Consider the following 15,910-nt stretch of genomic DNA (forward strand, 5'->3'; position numbering starts at 1 on the left):
ACTGTTTATCTGAAATTTCAACTGGGAATGGAATTAAAAAAGTGAACAACTTCTTTAAAGAGCTTGATGGTGTCGTAGGAGTCCTGGAACACAAATACAGCCAGCGCTCCAGAGGTAGCAATATCCAGCGACTGTTGCCTTCACACGGAATGGTAGCTAGGGCCTTAAGAAAGGTTCACACCAAAATTATTCGCTGCCTCGGTTCAAGACCAAATTAGCCAATCCATGGCTCGGTGAATTTACAGTGGACATGCCCATGGAGGTGTTTGAATGCATCTCAAAAGATATCCTGGACTGAACAAATTTTGGTCATGAATTTAGTAAAACGAACACCCAAATGTTTTACAAAATCATTGATTTTTGAAAGGCCAAATATTTATTCAGGAGAATGGACATTGATGGAGCTGAAGTAGACCGGGAGAATATTTTAAAAAAGCCAATCAATCATGAAATGGAGAGGTGTGAGGTGCTTGTTTTGGATGAGAAGCCACTGGAGTTGAAGTTTCATAAGAAAAACGAAGTTCTGACCGTGAAATTTCACTATGGCTACTGGAACATGGACGGTGTACCACAGCACTAGATCTAGTTAACCAGACTAGACATATTATTTTTATAATATTGTTATTAATATATTCGATATACTTGTTAATTGTTGTTAAACTTACACTGAAGAATCACAGTAAAGAATTTATATATAAACAATGGATTTCATGTGCATAAAATTAACATTATTGTTTTCATTTTTTATTAATGATTGTATTTGCCATTTTCTGATTACATTAACAAGGGCTGAGTTATTCCTTTGAAAATGTAAAATAATTAAAATCATATTTTCCATTATATCAAATTGAAACACTGAAAAATAGCAAATAAATAACACGAGGAAAGAAAATAAACTATGACTAGAATTATTTTACTGTCATGGATGAACAAGCTACTACAAGCATAAGCAAACCATTGAAAGAATAACTTGAATTTAAACCAGTTACTTCTGGTTAAATTTACTATGACGATAAACATACCTTTACAATTATCAACTTTACAGTACTGTGCAAAAAGAATACAAACGAAATTCGCTACTTTTCGCGACTTTTCAGTGCTTTTCGATAAAATTTAAAGAAATTTCGAGTGAAATGATTTTTCGTACGAAGTTCGACGAATTTTCGAAAGGTCTATTGTTTTAATCAAAACGATAATTCGGGCTCTTCTTCGCAAGACCGCGCGAATATTCACGCGAAATATCGTTGAGAGTAACAAACTTTCGAGAGAAAGAGTTCGCAGCGCAGCGAAAAGTTGCACAAAAATTCACTCTATGAACAATGTTCCAAAACAGATGTAAACATCCCTCTGTATTTAAAAATTCAAACTTACCCAGTTCATTAACTCTCCTGAGACTTCATCTCCATGCTCACAGTGTGATGCAAATGGTCGCATAAACATGGCAACCATTGTTTATATCCATACATTCAAAGATCGATCGTCAGTTACTCCTGAGCAATCATGCCCACCGTATCAAACTACACGCGTACTCAAATTGAGTCTCTTTATCGACAAAATCTTCATCCAGTGGAGATGTTTAAGGTGTTGAAAGGAGAAGATTTGAAAGTCAGTTTCTTAACGGTCACACGTATAATCAAGAAACTGAAACTCACGGGATCCACAAAGAAAGGAACGAGTACTGGAAGACCCAGAGCATTTATAGAAGATCAGATGCAGAAGGATGATGAAACAACCAGCCGCGCGATCCAAAAGAAGTTAGCCAGATGTGGAGTCATGGTCCATCCATCAACAGTACAGAGATCCCGAAAACAGCAGGGCTGGACTCTTCAACGAACGAGATACTGTCAGCTGATTAGAGATGCGAACAAAGTCAAACGCTTAGAGTTCGCCCAGAAAGTTTTAGAGACCGGAGATACTTTTGACAACGTCATTTTTACTGATGAATGCTCAGTCTCCCTTGAACAATTTCGCCGTACATGTTACAGGAAAGTCGGCGAACCTGCAAGAAGAAAGCCTAAACCGAAGCACCCGCTGAAATTACACATTTGGGCTGGAATAAGCAGACAAGGTGGGACGAAAATTTGCATCTTTGAAGGAATCATGGCCACTGACCTTTACTGCGATATCCTTAAAAGCCATCTGGTGCCTTTCATCAACGCGCAGCTCCCAGATCACCGCTTCATGCAGGACAATGACCCTAAGCACACTTCACGAGCAGCCAAAACGTCATAGCGTTAACTATACCGTGTGGCACGAAACTTTGGCGGGAGTTTAAATTTACGGATCGGTGATTTTTGTATTTTGTGGGATCTAATTTTTGGCCTGTGTAAAAAGACTGGTTTTCCCTGAAGGGTTTTAGTTTATCACAATTACTGTAACTGATATACCTTCAGACGATCATTTTCTGTACGCTTTTTGGCGGCTACATCGGTGTGTACCAAAGGCAATTTCATTGTTTTATTTCTGAACGTTTTGTTTCTAATTTCATCATTTTGTTATTGATCGGAAGAGACGTTTTTTGTATGCATAATTCCGCCAGCGGAGTAAATTTTGCGGGGACTTTTTAATGCGGGAACTTTTTTGCCGGTGGAGGAAAAAACCGCTAAAATCACGAACATTAAAACCCCATAAAATTTTGTGCCACATGCTATTTATTGATAGCATATCAAGTCATTGCAAGCTACTGTGTTTATTGTGTTAAATATATGACCGATCGCTTTCTGCACTATAACTAACGAATTATTCTGAGATCTGCATGTGAACCATTGCCGTTTGGGAAGCTATAATAAGTTACTACTGAAATAGAGTTGCGACTATCATGAGTCATACACTGATTGTTTTACTTGATGTTTCAGATCCTTGCTGCTGAGTCACCCAACAGGGTTTCCCTCATTGAAGATTCCATGGGTGAGAGTTCTGACTCCGACGACGATCTTCCACTGTCATCAGCTTTAGTTGCAGTTCACCCGCCTGAGCCGACACGACAGCCAAACAGTTACCCGCGAATTCCAGAAGACAGTAATTCTGAGACTGAGGCAAAACAATCTGGTGTCAGAGAATGACAACAAACGCCATTGACACATTAAACAGCGCGATCAGCAGTGTAAGTAATCATTTTTTATACTTCTTGTGTGCAGACACTGTTTTATTGGGAGACCTGTGCTTTGTTCTGATGAAGGGCTAATGCGTGCAACATCAGTTTCACAAACTCGATGCCGTGATTAATTTACCTAGATCAACTCTAATTTTTGAAACAACTAAATGTTTCTGCATAACTAAGTGTTTCGCCCGCCGATGAGACACAACAGTTTCTTCAGAAACTAAAAACTTGCAATTGAATTGCTATATATGTGATTGTAATCTGGATTTAAGACAATTTCGTACCAAAAAGCAGTTTTTCTTTCGGGCTAAACGACAGGTTTGAGTCAGTTTAACTTTTGTGTATGAATATCTTCACCTAATTAATAACTGACTGAATTGAAAAAAAATGAATCTAGACTAAATTATTTTCCAATATCAATGTCAGTAACTGCAAACAATATAATATAGATTTAGGCCAGCCTAAAAGCGTAGCTCCTGGGCCGGGTTGTTCAAAGCCCAAGTAAGCTAACCCAGAAAAAGATAGAATTTTGATTTGAGTTTTCTAACTTTGTGGTGAGGTTTCTGTATATTGTTTGGCCTTCTGTTTTGAGTTTTAATAATCACCATATACAAAAAACAAAACAGCAAAAAGCATTTGAATGGAAGAAAAAGTTAAAATTCGATTAACTTTTAATCCTGGGTTAGCGTAAACTGGCTTCTGAACAATCCTGCCGTGTTTCCAACAAGCTAACCCAATATGAGCCTGCAATCCAATCGATAACCAGCACTTGGTCAGCGGTCAACTTCAAAAAACACGTGACCTCGAGGAGCTGTAGACTTGAGCCCGCGATGTGGTCATGTGATACTGGTCAGTGGATACCTTGTTTTGACAGGTGTCAATTGATCATAACATGGATGTTCAATATCAAGGATGTACAGGGATGTACACGGTAAACCAAGGCTGCATGTCTCTGTCAACCTATTATTTGGAGTATGGCCGCCATGTTGGGCAACTCCGCCGTCGTCGTCGTCGTCATCGTCATGCGTATGCGCCCACGAGCAATACCGCTAGCCATGATAACCATGAGAAAATCAACTCATGGGTTTCCTTTTCTTTCCTATATGAGTATGGGGCTCCACTAATAATTAGGGGAAATGTTCACACGTGTGGTCACTAACATAAGTTTTATTATTGTTTTAGGAACGCCAACGAAAAATCTTGAGTCAGCATCAGAAATGGGGCTGATTACAACCATTCTGGAACGGCTGGAGTGTTCTTTTGCCAGGCAAGAGGCAAAGTTGGACCAACTGCTACAGTCCTTGAGTTCACAGAGCCTTCCGCAGCAGCCACAGCAGCCCTTCAAGCCACAGCAGGTGTCCACCCCAGATGTTAGTAACAGGCAGTCTTCAGTGGAATACCCTTTTATGGCATCAGCTTATTCCAGACCTCCTCTATCAGACCATGGCGTTGCATCAGTCCTTCCAGCGACTCCATTATTTCCGGAAGTGGACAGATTTCTGGAAGATGTTTACCTGATGGACAGAGAAATGCCAGGTATGACAAAACACACGCTTTTGGATTAGCATGCACAGTTTTCGATCTGATTTTTTTCTAAAAGAGACAGACATCATTTTTACTTATCGCCTGTGGCATGAATTCTTCGTATTTTTTTCAACAATGGAATCATTGCAGAATATGTAGGAGTATAGCTTTTCCACTGAAAAATTAAACAAATCGAATGTGGCTTAGCGCTGTCTGTACTCTTATCGACAACGTGTACGTGTCATTACAGTGGTCACTGTCAGTGTCTTTCCTTTTAGAAATGGGCACAGTTCCTGTCGGTGGGTGTCGTGATGTCCAACTAGAAAGAGTGGAATATGATTTTGCCAAAGCTGCAGTAAAGCCATCACAACTGGTTTTGCGCTTGGTGGATAAGCTGTTTTCAAAGGACGTCTTAATGCGCTCTACCGTCCACGGCACAAAAGACTTTGATGCTCTTGACCAGAAGATTATAGCTGCGATAAAGGGTAAGCTTAGTTAACATATTGAAAATGCCGGTCTCTGACAACAAAACAAAGTATGTTTAGGCTGCTAAAACATACTGTTATGAACTTGAATATACGGTATTTTAAAAGAAAAAAACAACATAGCATTATGTTTGTCTTATCATGACCTAAATATACTTAAAGGAGCTCAGTCGTGGTGTTTTGAGTTATTTTGGCCGGGTACAAAATTTCCATTTCACTGAAAGAAACCTGAAAATTAAGTAAATTGAAGATAAAAAGACACCAAAGAGATAATAATAAACCATAAAGGAACAAGGATGGTTAAGGGTGGAGAATTTTTACAAAACTTACCCATAGTTTCTCTTTTTTTCCAGCGGAAGTTGTGCAGACATTCGGATACCAGTGCCAAAATTCTGAGGAGCTGAACAGGATGTGGGAAACTTGCAAAGTTAGCATCAGCAAGAGATGCCAAAACACCAGAAATAAAAATAGACAAACTTAGGCATTTTTTTTTACCTCTCAACAATAGGCACAATGTTTTTATAGATCTAGGTTTAGGAATCTTTTTTTCACTTTTGCTGTTCTATTCTTGTATTTGTATTTGGCAATAAATAGACAAGATTAAAATCCATGTTTCGTCATTATAATGTAATTACCGCATTATATTGACGGCTAGTTGGTAGAAAATATATTCTCCTGTTGGGCCCCGTCACTACGTGAGTCAGGATATATTTTCTCCCAACTAGCCGTCAATACAATGCGGTAATGCTGTCTCAACCTTGTGTTTAGTTTTGTATCACAATTTAACCATTTTTTGATAAAACTTTACTTGGCAAAGAAAAAGCCGAAGAATGTAGACAATTTATCTTCATGCAAACAGAGAAACTTCAAAAAGCGGTTTCTTTTGTGCACTTTCACTCGCGCAGTGACTCACAAAGCGACTACTTTGAATGATTATAACCAATAACGTGCCTTTCATCACCTACATGAAACCCCCTTTTAAATTAAATAGCTCGTAGACATGAACTAGTGTACAGTTAAAGACGTCTGAACTGGAAAAGTTAAGTTTTTGTTTCATCCCAATACATGTACGTCTCGTTCGCCTGTTACAAACACACACACAACTCACTGAAGACTGGGACCTACCTTCCTTATATGGAGGGCAGACAATGGAATGAAATCCAAAATGGCGTCAGTCCATGAGGGAATTCGAGGGCGCATTTCTTGACGTTACTGGCGCACGCTAGACATTCATTTTACGGCAGTGGAGGTTAACACCACGCCTCGACAGGAGACTCGACATGTTGAGTTGTTTGTGAATGATGAACGGCAAAGGAAAGTCGAAGGACTTCACGACAGAGGAGAATGTAAGCTTAGATAGAACGTTATTGACAGTCGAAATGGTAAGGGCATCACACTGTTGTATCTCTTCATAGACAAACTATTGATCGAATAAACGTTAAGCTTGTAGGTTTTTGAAATATCTTGTGAATTCTTTTGAATAGTTTCATTCGGGTTGTGTTGACACTCAGCTTAATTGCTTAAGCTTAATTGTTTTGAAGGTCATCGAAGGGCTGTGTGTACAGTTGTCAGTTCCATTCATTCATAAATACCATACGCTTACCGACACTCACCGAAATATCGTTTCGGGATTGTGATTTTTCGTTTAGCTACGCGAATTTTCGTTTCATTTCTGGTGAAATCTCATCGAAATACCGTTCTTAGATAAGCGAATTTTCGTGTCGCTCAATGAATTTTCTTCGAAATATCGCCTGATAAATCACAATTCTTCGCTTGAAATTTCTACGATATTTCGCGGGAACAATAGCTGAATTTTGAGGAAATTCGTTTGCATTCTTTTTGCACAGTACTGTATATGCCTTGATAATAAAGGGAAGGTTTGGTGGCCTAATATTAATTGTTAGTACATTGGACTCCAGATCAAGTGGTTTGGGTTCGATCCCTAGCAAGGGCACTGCATTGTGTTCTTAGGCAATGTAATCAAGTGGGAGGACCTTTTCTGGACAGCAGTAAATGAATTTTTTCCTTGCAAAAGGGTCAGGGACAAGCAGACACCCCCCTGGATTGACTCTGAAGTTAAAGCACTGTGCAGAAAGGACAAGGCCAGTCAAAGAGCTTTGAAAACCAAAAACCAAGACCATATAGACAATTTTAAATCTCTGAAAAGAAATGTAAAGAAACTGATCCATAAGAAGTACACTGACTACCTTCACAACCTTGCTGATTCAGTTGAAAAAGAACCAAAGAAGTTTTGGAGCTTCTACAGCACTAAAAGAAAATCCAGAAAACTCCCACTGGCTATCAAGAGAAACAAAGATGACATAAACCCAGTCACTGCATCTAAAAAAAAAGCAAATCTCTTTAATGATTACTTCCACTCAGTCTACAGTCACACCAGTACTGAACCCCCACCACCAGGATCCCATCCTGTTGTATCTATTCATGAACTTTCAAGTGTGGCTGTATCTGCTTCTGAAGTAAAATCCATCTTCAACAATCTGGATGCATCAAAAAACCCCGGACCAGATGGTATAACTGCCAGGCTACTTAAAGAGGTTGCACCTGAAATAAGTGCCTCAGTTACATCAATTTTCAACAAATCATTAACAAGCGGTGTTTTGCCAGAGAAATGGAAGGACTCAAAACTTACCCCTGTTTTCAAGTCTGGTCAAAAAGATGTAATTACCAACTACAGAGGTATCTCACTCCTGTCCATCATGTCAAAAGTACTTGAAAGATGTGTACATACCCACATATATAATCATGTTGTGGACCTTCCACACCCCGATCAACATGCTTTCAGAAAACAAAAATCTTGTGTCACCCAACTTGTTCAATATGTACATTCATTGGCAAAAACACTTGATTCAGGTGGTCAAACAAATGTTATATACCTGGACATGGCAAAAGCTTTTGATCGGGTCTCACACAAGAAACTTGTGTATAGACTCGAAATGTTTGGCTTACAAAATCCCTTATTAGCTTGGATCAAGGACTACCTCACAAATAGACGCCATAGAGTCATCATTGAAGGCACTGCATCTGACTGGAAACCTCTCACTTCAGGTGTTCCTCAGGGATCCATCATTGACTCCATTCTATTTCTCGTGTATGTAAATGACATTATGGAACACCTCTCTGCTGGCACAAGTTTTCCTCTCTATGCAGATGATACAAAATGTGCCAGAGTGATAAATGACTTCAACGACTGTTATACCCTCCAAAACGATCTGACAGCTGTATGTGACTGGAGTAAACTATGGGAAATGAATTTTAATCTACAGAAATGTAAACAACTCTGCATAACAAGAAAGAAAAAACCTATTCACAATATCTATCATCTTGGCACGGAAAGTTTACTTATGACTGACAAGGAGAAGGATTTAGGCATAATACTACATCATAAACTGGCCTGGCATGATCACATCATTACAAAAGTGAACTCTGCAAATAAGATCCTGCGGCTAATTAAACGTACATGCGGAAATCGGACAGAGACTGGTGTGATAGGTAAGCTTAACATCCATCTTGTGAGACCTCATCTTGAATACGCCTGCGAGATCTGGTCCCCTCACCAAGCCTTTTTACAGGATATGATTGAAAGCATTCAGAGACGAGCCACGCGACTCATGATCAAAGGAAAATCTTACACGGAATGTTTAAAATCTCTCCATCTTCTTACCCTTAAGTCTAGAAGGACTCTACTTGACTTGATCTTTTTTACAAGTGTTTGATTGGTCTTTTAAATATTGACCTATCCATGTTTATTAATTCCAGAGACACTGCAGCATGCAATCTGAGAAATGCTGACCTGTCATTTAAAATTCAATATTCAAGAACAAATATTCTGAAGTACTCTTATTTCCATAGAACAGTCAAAGCCTGGAACTTTTTACCCTTGCATGTCAGAAAGTCTGAGTCTCTTTCTGAATTCAAACGACTTTTCAAGACGTATTTTTATCAGTTAGATGCTAAATTAGCTTAATCTTTCTTATATTATTATTATTATTATTATTACTACCGGTTTTATTATTACTACTATATTTATATTTAATTTTTCTGTGGTTTGGGTGGCCATTTGTAAGGGAACTTGTTCTTGTTTTTGGCTTTCCCTCAGCTTTATATATGAATATGTATGTATTTCTGTTGAGAAAATGATTAAAGTAAAGTAATACACTTTACTCTCATAGTGCCTCTCTTCACCCAGGTGTATAAATGGGTACCAGTGAGTTTAATGCTGGGGTAACCCTCCAACTGACCAGCATTCCATCCAGGAAGGTAGAAATACTCTTAGTCGCTTCATGCAGGATAAACTCTGGCATGATATCATACCACTAGGCTTGAATGCAGACTTTATCTTTTTTTACCCTGATATATACAAAAAAACTTAGATTACAATAGGTCAAGAAACTGCTTGAGCTCAGTGTTAACTTTTCCAGTGGCAACACTTTGCTTGACTAGTTGTATCACATTGCCTGTGCATACTGTGCAACCTTCATCATTTGCATTTAACTTGGGAAAACCACAGTAACAAAATTTGTTATCATTGTCTTTGACCCTCTTAGGTATGTAGGAGTCACAACCTTTCTTTTTCTCTTGCCAGTAGGAAACACTGTAAGGGTCCATCTCTCTAAGCCATAGGAGACAGACAAACTCACGACGGAACACAATCCACCACCTCATACTTTTCTTCACATTTCAAGTGTTCTCCACATACTTGGCTAGCTTGACATGTTTAGCCTCTCGACCCTGCATGGAGTTTAGGCCAAGCACAAACCCAAGCTTCTCCAGCAGCTGGTTGGTGTGATATGGGATAGCATAGCCGAGGGTCCACACAGTGGGATTCACTCCTTCTAACAGCAGATGATTTGCTGTGAAATAGTTTTGGCACAAGTTTTTCAAATCCTCAACTTGCTGCTTCCTTACTTCCACTCTGGAGTAAATGGCAGCAGCATCCCTGATTTTCACACCAGTAAATGCCAGTGTGTGCAGTTTTACAACAGACGCACTTGACAGTTTGTCTATCTGCAACAGTTCCTGAATAAGGTAAGCAAAGTTCCATGAAAACTTCTTTGATTCCAGTCCAGTGAATCTATAAGAGAAAGAAATTCCCTTCTTTCTCTTCTCACTGAACCACCTATTAAAGCTGTTGCAAAGCCTTCCACACTTTATGGTTTCCCGCACACACTTAAAAAATCCTACCAGTGGTGACGAGTTTGGAAGGTCTTGATACCACTGTTGCTGTCCTTAGTTTAGCTTGGTCAGTGTACTGCATGGCCACTGTCAGGAGAACTGAAAACCACTGCTGCCAGGCATTGTTGGTGTTGTGTAGTGGCTCAGCCTTAGCTAAATCCGCATATTTGCCCAAGGGGGGAACAAATTCTTGCCTAGATTTCTCCTTGGCAATTAACTTGGTGACCTCTGCTCTTTGTTTCCCTTCAGGATCTTTAAGTTTGGCTTTAAACTTTTCAACCTTCTCTACAACTAGAATCCACTTGTTGTAATGCCATGATTGCCAAGTTGCTTCCGGTCCACCAATTGAGCCACCGATAGTGGTTTTTTCAGTTTGGTTCGCATTGGCAAAAGGGGAAAAGTAAACTGCACAGTTATTTAGTTCCCCAGATATGGTGACACCCATTTCATGTCAGCTGGGATCAATTGGAATCTAAATTCCACCACATGGCCTTGGTCAGTGGTGCGTTTAGCCTCCTCTATAAGCTTCATTTCTTTGACCAAATGCTTGGTATACTGTTTCATTAATGGAGTGTCTTCAGCACAATTAGTACCCATCAGAAGGTGGTTGTCATTGCAGCTCTGCACCCTGTTCAGGAGGTTCAAAATGCTGAAAAGGTATGCTATAAATGCAAATTAAACCTCAAACAAAAATGAGGCAATTATTAAAAAGTGCTCAACACTAGCTAGCATATGTTCTAAATAAAGTAACTAAATAATAATATTAAACTAATAATAATATTTATTATTGTCGAGGAAAAGGTTGTTATTCATTGTGGTGGATGCAATAATAAAGTGTATTATCGTTTGTCTCACGATGTAGTCACTTGAGATGTAGATCGCGACGTTTCGACTGCTTACTGCTAGTCTTCTTCAGGCGATAAGGTCGACTGATTGCACGGTATCATTTATATCACAAAGGTCGGCTGTGATTGGTGCATTTCGATCCTCCTATTGTTCCATTGTTCAGGCGAGTAGCTGTTCCCTCAGTGGTCCGCTGTTGCATCGTTCTCCTGTTGTGTTTCTTGATCGTGGGTATCCATGCTTCAGGAATTTCAATTCCACTATCCCTGTTGATGTTGTTAGGGTGAAGTCTTATGTGAATAGCTTCCTTGACCCTATGTGTGTACCAGTGAGGATCTTGATCAATAAACTTGACCTCATTCCAGATAGGATAGTGGCCGGTCTCGTGGGTGTGTTCAGAAATGGTGGAGGTCTGGGTACGGGCAAGTCGTATATCCCTGTCGTGTTCTTTGATCCTCTCCTGCATAGATCTCCCTGTTTCCCCGATGTAGACTTTGCCGCACTCACAGGGAATCCTGTAGACAACACCATCTTGTTTAGCCAGGTAGACAGCTAAATACCCACTATCAAGAAACACAACAACTGGAGAACGATACAACAGCGGACCACTGAGGGAACAGCTACTCGCTGAAACAATGGAACAATAGGAGGATCGAAATGCACCAATCACAGCCGACCTTTGTGATATAAATGATACTGTGCAATCGGTCGACCTTATCGCCTGAAGAAGACTAGCAGTAAGCAGTCGAAATGTCGTGATCTACATCTCAAGTGACTACATCGTGAGACAAACGACAATACACTTTATTATTGCATCCACCACAATGAATAACAACAACCTTTTCCTCAACATTGACCAGAAATATGGGCGCACAGCCCTAAGGTTGATTCGTCGACATAAGCGTTGCTCACGCAAGCTCGCACACTATACCAACCATCTCACCTTTCTCACAAGGTGTATTAAGAACCACATTGTTCCAAGAGATCTGCAAGTTCAGCCGCCAGTTCCCACCAGAGGTGCACGCAGAGTCGCTGAACTAGCATCCATGAGATTCCCGAGGGAAAGAATCAGACTGACGCAGAGAGCCAAGGCAGATATGAAGAAAGAAGCCGAATCAACAGCACAGAGCATAACATCTGCTCCTTCTGCAGATGACGCTGCAGAAGTACTCGAAGAGGTTAAATCCACTACCCAGCGAGTCTTTAATAACACCAAAGACCGTCAACAGTGCAAGTTTGAGAAACTTTTGCGAGAGAAACAGTCTTCTGTTTCTCCTACAACTTTTGTTGACAAAACAAAGTGGGTTATCAACTTGTCATCCGGGACCCTTAACGAAGCTGAGGTGTCCTTACTGAAGAAAGGTCTAAATTTCGCCGTGACTCCTACGAGCGTCCCAGCCACCGAGATCATTGCCAAGATTGAGTCAGCAGTCAGGCCACAAGATGCGGAGCGAGCAGACACAGTCAGGAGATCCGTCAACACCATCCTTCAACAGGCACAGCCACCCACGCCCAACATCACGAAGGAACAGCAGGAGGCTCTTCAAAGCTTAAAAGAGGACAACTCCATCATGGTCCTTCCGGCTGACAAAGGACGCGCCAGCGTAATCCTGGACGTTGACACATACCATGCAAAAATGTCAGTGCTAATTGATTCCGGACCGTACCAGCTGCTCAACAAAGATCTGATGGACCGCTTGACCCGGAAGCTATCTGAGAAGCTGCTAACCCTGAAACGGAGTGGACACATCAGAGGCGGTTTATAATAAGATCAGACCCCGACACAAACAACCACCTAGGATCTATGGTTTGCCGAAGATCCACAAGGCCGACACATCGCTTAGGCCAATTGTGTCGTGTGTCAACACCTTTGCATACGACCTGTCTGCTTTCTTGGCTAACGTATTATCTCCTCTTGCAGGTAACTCGAACTTCACAGTGAAGAACTCAACTGACTTCGCCTCCACCATCGCCAGTGAAGAGATCCAGGACCACGAGATCATGGTGTCTTTCGACGTAGAGTCACTGTTTACCAATGTACCAATCGAGGGTGCTGTACAAGCCGTGCTACAAAAAATGGAGAACGACGCAGGCCTGGCTGACCGCACGACACTTACTCCAGTTCAAATCGCAGACCTTTTGAATTTCGTATTAAGATCTATGTACTTCCAGTACAACGGATCGATTTACGAACAACGAGACAGCACAGCCATGGGGAGCCCTGTATCCACGGTTATTGCTAATCTCTACATGGAGATACTTGAAGAACAAGCAATAGAGTCCGCACCTTGCAAGCCTAAGATCTGGAAACACTACGTAGATGATCCTTTCACCATCCTGGATCGGGATAGAGTTGACGTCTTCCTGCAAGACCTGAACAGTCAACAACCATCAAGCCGTTTCACCATGGAGATCGAGAACAACAACAAGATCGCCTTTCTCAACACGTCAGTTTACAGAGAACCTGATGGCCGCCTTACCACCATTGTCTACAGGAAACCAACACATACTGATCAGTACCTAGCATATGATTCACACCACCCTCAGCCAGTAAAGCGCGGTATTGTGAAGTGTCTGTACGACTGAGCTAAACGTCTCGTCACCAAACCATCAGTAATTGCTGGAGAGAAGAAACATCTGTCATCTGTACTTGTTTCTAACGGATATCCCTCCTCTTTTGTACAGAAGATCACAAAGGCACGAACAACCCCAAGAAGAGAGCCTGTCGCGGAATTTAAATCCACCGCCGTTTTACCTTATGTCCAAGGAGTTTCGGAGTCTCTCCGCCGCTGCCTAGAACAACAAGGCATTTGCACCGTCTTTTAGTCCGACACGACACTTCGGTCACACTTAGTGCGACCAAAGGACACCATCAACCCGGCTAAACAAGATGGTGTTGTCTACAGGATTCCTTGTGAGTGGGGCAAAGTCTACATCGGGGAAACAGGGAGATCTATGCAGGAGAGGATCAAAGAACACAACAGGAATATACGACTCGCCCGTACCCAGACCTTCGCCATTTCTGAACGCACTCACGAGAGCGGCCACTATCCTATCTGGAATGAGGTCAAGTTTATTGATCGAGATCCTCACTGGTACACACATAGGGTCAAGGAAGCTATTCACATAAGACTTCACCCTAACAACATCAACAGGGATAGTGGAATTGAAATTCCTGATGCATGGATACCCACGATCAAGAAACACAACAACAAGAGAACGATACAACAGCAGACCACTGAGGGAACAGCTACTCGCTGGAACAATGGAACAATAGGAGGATCGAAATGCACCAATCACAGCCGACCTTTGTGATATAAATGATACCGTGCAATCAGTCGACCTTATCGCCTGAAGAAGACTAGCAGTAAGCAGTCGAAACGTCGCGATCTACATCTCAAGTGACTACATCGTGAGACAAACGATAATACACTTTATTATTAATATTTATTATTAATTTAAAGAGCTAATTGCATGATAAGCTATTATTTTACATTAATTACAAACAAATTCAGTTCAAACAGGGGACTCGGATAGTACTCATGGTGATTTAATGTTATCATCATGTTCTACAGTTACATTACATGTATTATTAGTCTCATATCATCTGGAAGTAACAATAATAATACCTGTTGCTGTATTATCCTTCCCAAAGGGAGCACCGTCGGCACCAATGGCTACATGCAGAACTGCTTTTTCTCTATTGAACCAATGCAGGCAGGGGTTTTTGTTGTCTAGAAACAAGTACATATCTGCAAGCCTCAGCAGAAAAGGTTTCAAGGGCCTGTATACACCAGATGTTGATTCCAGGGAATGTTTGCTGGCCAGATCTTCCAAGGATAGTACTTGACCAATTTCTATGCCTCTGACAAAGCTCCTGAGTGTTTTGTTAGGCAAAATTTTTGGAACTTCACATGCTTTCATAAATTCTGTTCTCTGGTTTTTCTTTTTCTTTCTAGTCTCTTTTACGACATCTGAACTGTTTGTAATGCTTGTGTACTTTCTCTTGTTCATGAGGCCTCCTTCATATAGTACACGCAAGCTTCTCACTTGATTTTCCTTGCTTTGTTCATAATCTTTTATTTTGCCTTTAACAATACCTGGAATTATCTCTTGCATGCAAATATTTGAATTCCTGATGTAAGTGGTCATCTCAGGTTTTGATGCAGTGCATATTAATGTCATCCACAAACCATCAAGCACTGGTTTGTTGTCTCGGGGCAATTTTCTCTTGGCTCCAGCACAAGTATGGATCGGTCCAAGTGCAGCCATGGTCTTCTTTCTACGTCTGAAAAACTGCCTCCTGGAAAGATTAAGTTTTTCGCTGTTGGTTGGATGGATTTCACTTGAGATAGTGGGCCCTCTGTCATCTTTTACCTTTTTGGCTTGATCACCACTATCATTTTCTACATTTTTTAATTCAGCAATCTGTGTATAATTAAGTTCATACAAATCAACGAAAATGTTCTTTAAGAATAACAATAAATATAACTGTTTTTTTTTTAGTTCTGAATAAATAGTCTGCAAATTAGTCCAGCTCAATTTCTCAATCTGAAGAGCTGATTAATTAAAATGGAACTACTAATGTGTATAACATCATGTCACCGATCACTAAATTCTATGATCAACCAGTTTCATAACACTCAGGCAGGGTGAGCTAAATAGTCTTTTAATATAAGTTTTAAACGTATGAACTACATGAGCAATCCAAATAAAACGGCGTATATTTTATGAAATTTATGATCACACAAGATATTGTGTCAAT

General features: G+C 40.6%; 1 pseudogene; it reads right to left on the minus strand.

Moving 5' to 3' along the window:
* Positions 1–9,188: 9,188 nt before the first annotated feature.
* LOC145485543 (uncharacterized) lies at positions 9,189–15,572 on the minus strand (annotated as a pseudogene).
* Positions 15,573–15,910: the final 338 nt, after the last annotated feature.

The sequence above is a fragment of the Orbicella franksi genome, chromosome 4 (assembly GCF_964199315.1).
Source record: "Orbicella franksi chromosome 4, jaOrbFran1.1, whole genome shotgun sequence".
NCBI lineage: Eukaryota > Metazoa > Cnidaria > Anthozoa > Scleractinia > Merulinidae > Orbicella > Orbicella franksi.